This window comes from Nerophis lumbriciformis, linkage group LG36, assembly GCF_033978685.3.
Source record: "Nerophis lumbriciformis linkage group LG36, RoL_Nlum_v2.1, whole genome shotgun sequence".
Taxonomy (NCBI): Eukaryota; Metazoa; Chordata; class Actinopteri; order Syngnathiformes; family Syngnathidae; genus Nerophis; species Nerophis lumbriciformis.
This window is the reverse complement of record NC_084583.2, coordinates 24465-32500: the sequence shown is the minus strand read 5'-3', so window position 1 is coordinate 32500 and position 8036 is coordinate 24465. Positions and strand designations below refer to the sequence as shown.

General features: G+C 34.2%; 1 protein-coding gene across 1 annotated transcript in view; it reads left to right on the top strand.

Moving 5' to 3' along the window:
- Positions 1–8036, top strand: part of kdrl (kinase insert domain receptor like) — a gene marked incomplete at its 3' end in the record, with an annotated part of 97107 nt that overhangs the window by 65713 nt on the left and 23358 nt on the right. The gene's annotated exons all lie outside the window — the stretch shown is intronic.

Below are 8036 nucleotides of genomic sequence, written 5' to 3'. Positions count from 1 at the left end.
TCCCAGGGGGGTGAACAAGGGTGATGGGTCAAATGCAGAGAATAATTTCGCCACACCTAGTGTGTGTGTGACAATCATTGGTACTAGAACTGAATATAGACCCTGTAGGAGCTTAAATGCTATTTAAGTTAATTTACATTTTATGGAAGGTGCTTTATGTTTATTCAGCCAAAAGGGGACTATTTACTTTATTTTATTATTTTATTATTATCATTACTATTATTATTATTATTATTATATTATCATTATTTTATGGAAGGTGCTTTATGTTTATTCAGCCAAAAGGGGACTATTCACTTTATTTTATTATTGTACTATTATCATTATATTATTATTATTATTATTATTTTATGAAAAGAGCTTTATGTTTATTCAGCCAAAAGGGGACTATTTACTTTATTTTATTATTATCATTACTATTATTATTATTATTATTATATTATAATATCATTATTTTATGGAAGGTGCTTTATGTTTATTCAGCCAAAAGGGGACTATTTAGTTTATTTAATTATTGTATTATTATCATTATATTATTATTTTATGAAAGGTGCTTTGTTTATTCAGCCAAAAGGGGACCATTTACTTTATTTCATTATTTTTTTTATTATTATTATTATTATATTATGGAAGGTGCTTTGTGTTTATTCAGCCAAAAGTTGACTATTTACTTTATTTCATTATTTTTATTATTATCATTATTATTATTATTATTATTATATTATGGAAGGTGCTTTATGTTTATTCAGCCAAAAGAGGACTATTTACTTCATTTTATTATTTTATTATTATTATATCATTATTATTATTATATTATCATTATTTTATGAAATGTGCTTTATGTTTATTCAGCCAAAAGGGGACTATTTACTTTATTTTATTTGTATTATTATTATTATTATCATTATTATTATTATTATTATTATCATTTTATGGAAGGTGCTTCATGTTTATTCAGCCAAAAGGGGACTATTTACTTTATTTTATTATTTCATTATTATTATTATTATTATTATTATTATTATTATTATTATTATTATTATTATTATTATTATTATTATCATTAATTTATGGAAGGTGCTTTGTTTATTCAGCCAAAAGGTGACTATTTACTTTATTCAAAAAATACAAAAATGTATATATTGCATGCTTAGAATAATTATAAGGTACACTTTATTTGTAAGTATTACATTTGTCTGAATAATTTGATGACTTACTATTTTATACTGCTTTAATACAGTGAAGACTACGTAACTGTTGAATTGCATATTTGGCGGAAGGATCTGTGTGGTAATATGGTTTGGACACAATGTATTATGGGTAATGGCAGTCAGGTATGGTGGAATCGAGCCACACAGTTTTTTGACCTTACTCTTACTTTTTCTAACTCTTTCTTGTAACAAACGCGCTTTGTTTTGCCATTCATTTGTTCCCACGTCGTTATTGTTTTACGGTTTTGAATGATTAAGTTGACAAGTAAACGATACAAAACTAAGAGGAGCGTCTGGAGTTTTGTTTGTGGAAAGTAGAGGAGCGTCAAGCTAAGGCTTCGTTAGAAAACCACAGACCCTTTCCAAAAATCATGGAGAAGTGTACCGGTATGTATTTCCATAATTCCATTCAAAACGTTAAACTTGCATAGATTATAGATTCAGAGCCCACAACTTCAAGGATTTCAAGTATTGCCGTATTTTTCGGACCATAGGGCAAAGTTAGAAACTCTCCATGGGAATTAACGGGAATATATGGGAATTAATGGGAATAAACATTGAATGCAACATGCTAGATCTTGCAGCATGATTATTAGATAAAACAACCTGATTTCATGCAAATCCAGTAGAATTTCAACCCTGCACTGTGCATTCCTCCATCACATGCGCAGATAATTCCCAGCATGCTACACACTACAGCAGGGCTATTGAAGCCACACTAGTATTTGAGCCCAAGGACTTCATCCAGTCAGGTAAGTTTTGATGATATTTCTGGGGTAAATATATTTGATTTATGGTTTTAATGTAACTTCACTTTCACTATGTAAAAGCGCTTTGAGTCACTAGAGAAAAGTGCTATATAAATATAATTCACTTCACTTTACTTCCACTGTAATGATACCAAGTACAGGAGCGTATCTAGTCGATACTACTATGATTACATCGATATTTTTTATCGTCACAAAATCTTTTAAATTCATATTATGTTTGTAAAGTCAGTAAATACGTCCCTGGACACATGAGGACTTTGAATATGACCAATGTATGATCCTGTAACTACTTGGTATCACATCCATACCTAAATGTGTGGTATCATCCAAAACTAATGTAAAGTATCAAAGAAGAGAAGAATAAGTGATTATTACATTTGAACAGAAGTGTCGATAGAACATGTTGAAACGGAAAATAAGCAGATATTAACAGTGAATGAACAAGTAGATTAATAATCAATTTTTACAGTTTGTCCTTTGTAATGTAGACAAAATAATACAATAATAAATGACACAATATGTTACTGCATTAGTCAGCAGACTAATTAGGAGTCTTTGTTTGTTTACTTACTACTAAAAGACAAGTTGTCTAGTATGTTCAGTATTTTATTTAAGGACTAAATTGCAATAATAAACATATGTGTTGCGATTGGGTCGCATCTTATTGCGGGGTTCGTTCTCCCGGGATGCAGACGGACCACTCCGGACAAGGCGTGCGGGTAGGAACATGATTTAATCTTCGTCAATCAAACACGTACCAAAAACAGAAAACAAGCAGAAGGAACCTGCCGAATCATAAACTAGGAGCCAAGAAATACCAACGTAACCTGTTGCGTACAGCAAACAATGAAGCCAGACCGAGTGTGGCGAGCAACGTGAATAAATAGCTCTCTGATTAGTGGTCGACAGCAGGTGAGCGTGCCGACCACTAACACAATTAATCTCCATGGAAACCAAAAACAAACCCAGAGGTGCACAAAACAGGAACTAAGGGAGTCCAAAACTAACAGAACATAACAAAACATGATCCGGGCCACGGATCATGACAATATGTTTAATGTACCCTAAGATTTTTTTGTTCAAATAAAGCCACCGGTACTAAAATATTGGTATCAGGACAACATTATAGTGTAGTCAAACTACCCTCGTGTCCCAGTGAGGGAAAAAAAGACATTTACATGGACGGCACATTAATCAAAGGAAAGTAGCCCCTGAGGATTGCCCTCCCATTGGAGGTCAGCGCCTTTGGATTCCAAAGCGGAAAGAGTGAGGAGATGTATTACCACTGATTCCCCGAACTGTTACAGAGCCCGGTCCTTCTTTGTGTTGGTGAATACCAGCCTGGTAGTCAACCCACAAACAAGATGAACATTCCCCGAGATCCTGGCTGCTCTGCGAGTCGTAAGATCAGGCGAACAATGGGGTCATTAGCCTTGGGTTATCAGCACCATGAACAAAAACAACAGTCTTGACTTCAAGTGAGCGAAGGAGCTGAGACTTCAGCTCGTCCGTTGACTGAATACGTTGAGTTCCGCATTGAGCAGGATGATAAATAACTGCCGAGGGCGAGCGGGGTCCCACCAACTCTTCCTGCTGGACTAAAGATAATCAAGGCTGGCACTCCCGGAGACCCCTGCGGCTAATGAGAGAGGAACTGCCGTAGCCTGGTGGGTGGTAAACTGTGCAAAAATGTTTGTTTTATCAAGAACTGACCCGGCAAAGTACCTGTCACTGTAAATTCATTACCCTTCCAGATCATATCTCAGCTTTGGAGGAGAAACATACGTTCTGGGAGGGTCTAGCTCAGGGGTCGGCAACCCGCGGCTCTAGAGCCGCATGCGGCTCTTTAGCGCCGCCCTAGTGGCTCTCTGGAGCTTTTTCAAAAATGTATGAAAAATGGAAAAAGTTGAGGGAAAAAATAAATACATTTTGTTTTAATATGGTTTCTGTAGGAGGACAAACATGACACAAACCTCCCTAATTGTTATAAAGCACACTGTTTATATTAAACATGCTTCACTGATTCCAGTATTTGGCGAGCGCCGTTTTGTCCTACTAATTTTGGCAGTCCTTGAACTCACCTTAGTTTGTTTACATGTATATCTTTCTGCGACTTTCTAGGACGTGTTTTATGCCACTTCTTTTTCTGTCTCATTTTGTCCACCAAACTTTTAACGTTGTGCATGAATCCACAAAGGTGAGTTTTGGAGTTTTGTTGATGTTATTGACTTGTGTGGAGTGCTAATCAGACATATTTGGTCACTGCATGACTGCGAGCTAATCGATGCTAACATGCTATTTAGGCTAGCTATATGTACATATTGCATCATTATGCCTCATTTGTAGCTATATTTGAGGTCAATTAGTTTCCTTTAAGTCATATTAATTCAATTTATATCTCATGACACACTATCTGTATGTAATATGGCTTTTAATTTTTTGCGGCTCCAGACAGATTTGTTTTTGTATTTTTGGTCCAATAAGGCTCTTTCAACATTTTGGGTTGCCGACCCCTGGTCTAGCTGAACGTGGGTCAGGACGTAGGACAAAACAAAGTTATACATTGTTAACCTGAGTACAAAAACGATATAATTTACAGTAATATATACAGTCCTGGTCAAAAGTTGACATACACTTGTAAAGAACATAATGTCATGGCTGTCTTGAGTTTCCAATCATTTCTACAATTCTTATGTTTTTGTGATAGAGTGATTGGAGCACATACTAAGTATCCTTTAGAAGCTTTTATGTGGAATCTAAACCATGTTTTGGGATTTCCCTTCCTGGTTCCATGACCCGCCCTATCTTGCCTCTGATTGGCCTGTCCCTAATGTTTTGCCCTAATCTTAACCAATCGTGACTCATCATAGTAAACATCCCTTATACTTTAGTCCCTGTCCGCTATGTACAGTCGCGATCAAAAGTTTATTTTGTAAAGAACATAATGTCATGGCTGTCTTGAGTTTCCAATAATGTCTACAACTCTTATTTTTTTGTGATTGGAGCACATACTTGTTGGTCACAAAAAAACATTCATGAAGTTTGCTTCTTTTATGAATTTATTATGGGTCTACTGAAAATGTGATCAAATGTGCTGGGTCAAAAGTATACATACAGCAATGTTAATATTTGCTTACATGTCCCTTGGCAAGTTTCACTGCAATAAGGCGCTTTTGGTAGCCATCCACAAGCTTCTGCTTGAGTTTTTGACCACTCCTCTTGACAAAATTGGTGCAGTTCAGCTAAATGTGTTGGTTTTTCTGACATGGACTTGTTTCTTCAGCCTTGTCCACACGTTTAAGTCAGGACTTTGGGAAGACCATTCTAAAACTTTAATTCTAGCCTGATTTAGCTATTCCTTTACCACTTTTGACGTGTGTTTGGGGTCATTGTCCTGTTGGAACACCCAACTGCTCCCAAGACCCAACCTCCGGGCTGATGATTTTAGCTTGTTTCCATTCAAAATGAATTAGCCATTTTTAAACTTCCACCATTTCCACATTTTTCAACCAATTAAAACCATTCCACCTTCAACATATTCCACTCATCCTGGACACTCAAACTATTATTTTTCAAAATTATAAAAAAAATCCCTGGTGTTATTCTTATTTTATTTATAATTTTTTTTGTATTTTTTATTTTTATTTTGTATTTTTTAATTTCTTATTTATTTTTTGGGGAGTAGGGAGGAGGGGGAAAACTAAACCAAAAAGTGTCTGTTTTCTCAGTACCTGTATTATGATTTTAAATATATATATATATATATTTAAATGTATATATGGCAGCTCAGTCAACAGAAATTCCCAGAATTCCCGTTTTTTCAAACCATTTTTTTGACCCGTTCCACATTTTCCAACCCACTAACTGCTCCACTGTCCAAACATTCCTCTTAATTAGGTCAAAAAAATTAACTACGTTTTTTTTCGAACTGGAAAAATTCACGGTTTTCCCAAAATTCCAGGAATTCCTTAATATCATTTCTCAATTAAAAATGTTACTACTTCACCATTTCTCGACCGATTTGTAAAATTCCAACACCAACCATTTCAACTCATTCAGAATATTCAAGTTGTTCACCATTTTCCCCAAAATGTGCCGCTTTTCTCGAAAATTCTAATTATTCAGCCTATTCGGGAATCGCGGGCTTTCCGTGGAAAAATTCCCAGATTTCCCAGAATTCCAGGTTTTCCGGGACATTTTTCCCATTCAAAATGAATTGGTCATTTTTCAAACTTCTACCATTTCCACATTCTTCAACCGATTAAAACAATTCCACCTTCAACATATTCCACTCATCCTGGACATTGAAACTATTATATTTACAAGTTTTAAAAAATTCCCTGGTGTTATTCATTATTTTATATATATATACAGTATATATATATATATATATATATATATATATATATATATTTTTTTTTTAATTCTTATTTATTTATTTTATTTAGGGGGAGGGGAAAAACAAAACAAAAAGTGCCTATTTCTCAGTACCTGTATTATGATTTTAAATAAATATATATGGCAGCTCAGTCAACAGAAATTCCCAGAATTCCCATTTTTTCAAACCATTTTTTTGACCCATTTTTCTGGCGACTACTCCTTCCACATTTTTCAACCCACTAACCTTTCCACCGTTCAAACATTCCTCTTAATTAGGTAAAAAAAAAAAAAAAAAAAAAAAAAAAAATTTCAAACTGGAAAAATTCCCGGTTTTCCCAAAATTCCAGGAATTCCTCAATTCCATTCCTCCATTAAAAATGTTACTACTTCAACATTTCTCCACCGATTTGTAAAATTCCAACACCAACCATTTCAACTCATTCAGAACAATCAAGTTGTTCACCATTTTCCCCCAAAAATACAGTTTTTCTCGAAAATTCTAATTGTTTAACCTACTCAGGAATCGCGGGCTTTCCGTGGAAACATTCCAAAAATTCCCAGATTTCCCAGAATTCCAGGTTTTCCGGGACATTTTTCCCATTCAAAATGAATTGGACACTTTTCAAACTTCCACCATGTCCACATTTTTCAACCGATTAAAACCATTCCACCTTCAGCATATTCCACTCATCCTGGACATTGAAACTATTATATTTACAAGTTAAAAAAATTATTTGGTGTTATTCATTATTATAATTTTTTTTAATTTGTATTTTTTCATTTTTTATTCTTATTTTTTTTTTTTTTTTTTAGGGGGGAGGGGAAAAACAACAAAAACGTGCCTTTTTCTGGAAAAAAAGAACTGGAAACATTTCCGGTTTTCCCGAAATTCCAGGAATTCCTCAATACCATTTCTCAATTAAAAATGTTACTACGTCATTTCTCGTCCGATTTGTAAAATTCCAACAGCAACCATTTCAACTCATTCAGAACAATCAAGTTGTTCACCATTTTCCCAAAAAATTACCGCTTTTCTCGAAAATTCAAATTGTTCAGCCTATTCGGGAATCGCGGGCTTTACGTGGAAACATTCCTAAAATTCCCAGATTTCCCAGAATTCCAGGTTTTCCGGGACATTTTTCCCTTTCAAAATGAATTGGCCATTTTTCAAACTTCCACATTTTTCAACCGATTAAAACAATTCCACCTTCAACATATTCCACTCATCCTTGACATTCAAACTATTATTTTTGCAAGTTCAAAAAAATCCCTGGAATTATTCTTATTGTATTTATAAATTTTTTTGTAATTTTAAAAACATTTTACATTTTATTTTATTGTATTTTATTTTATTTAAATTTTTTTGGGGGGGTGGGGGGGGGACAAAACAAAAAAGTGTCTGTTTTCTCAGTACCTGTATTATGATTTTAAATACTATTAAATAAAATATATATATGGCAGCTCAGTCAACAGAAATTCCCAGAATTCCCATTTTTTCAAACCATTTTTTTGACCCATTTTTCTGGCGACTACTCCTTCCACATTTTTCAACCCACTAACCGTTCCACTGTACAAACATTCCTCTTAATTAGGTAAAAAAAAAAAAAACGTTTTTTTTTTTTTTAAACTGGAAAAATTCCCGGTTTTCCCGAAATTTCAGGAATTCCTCAATACC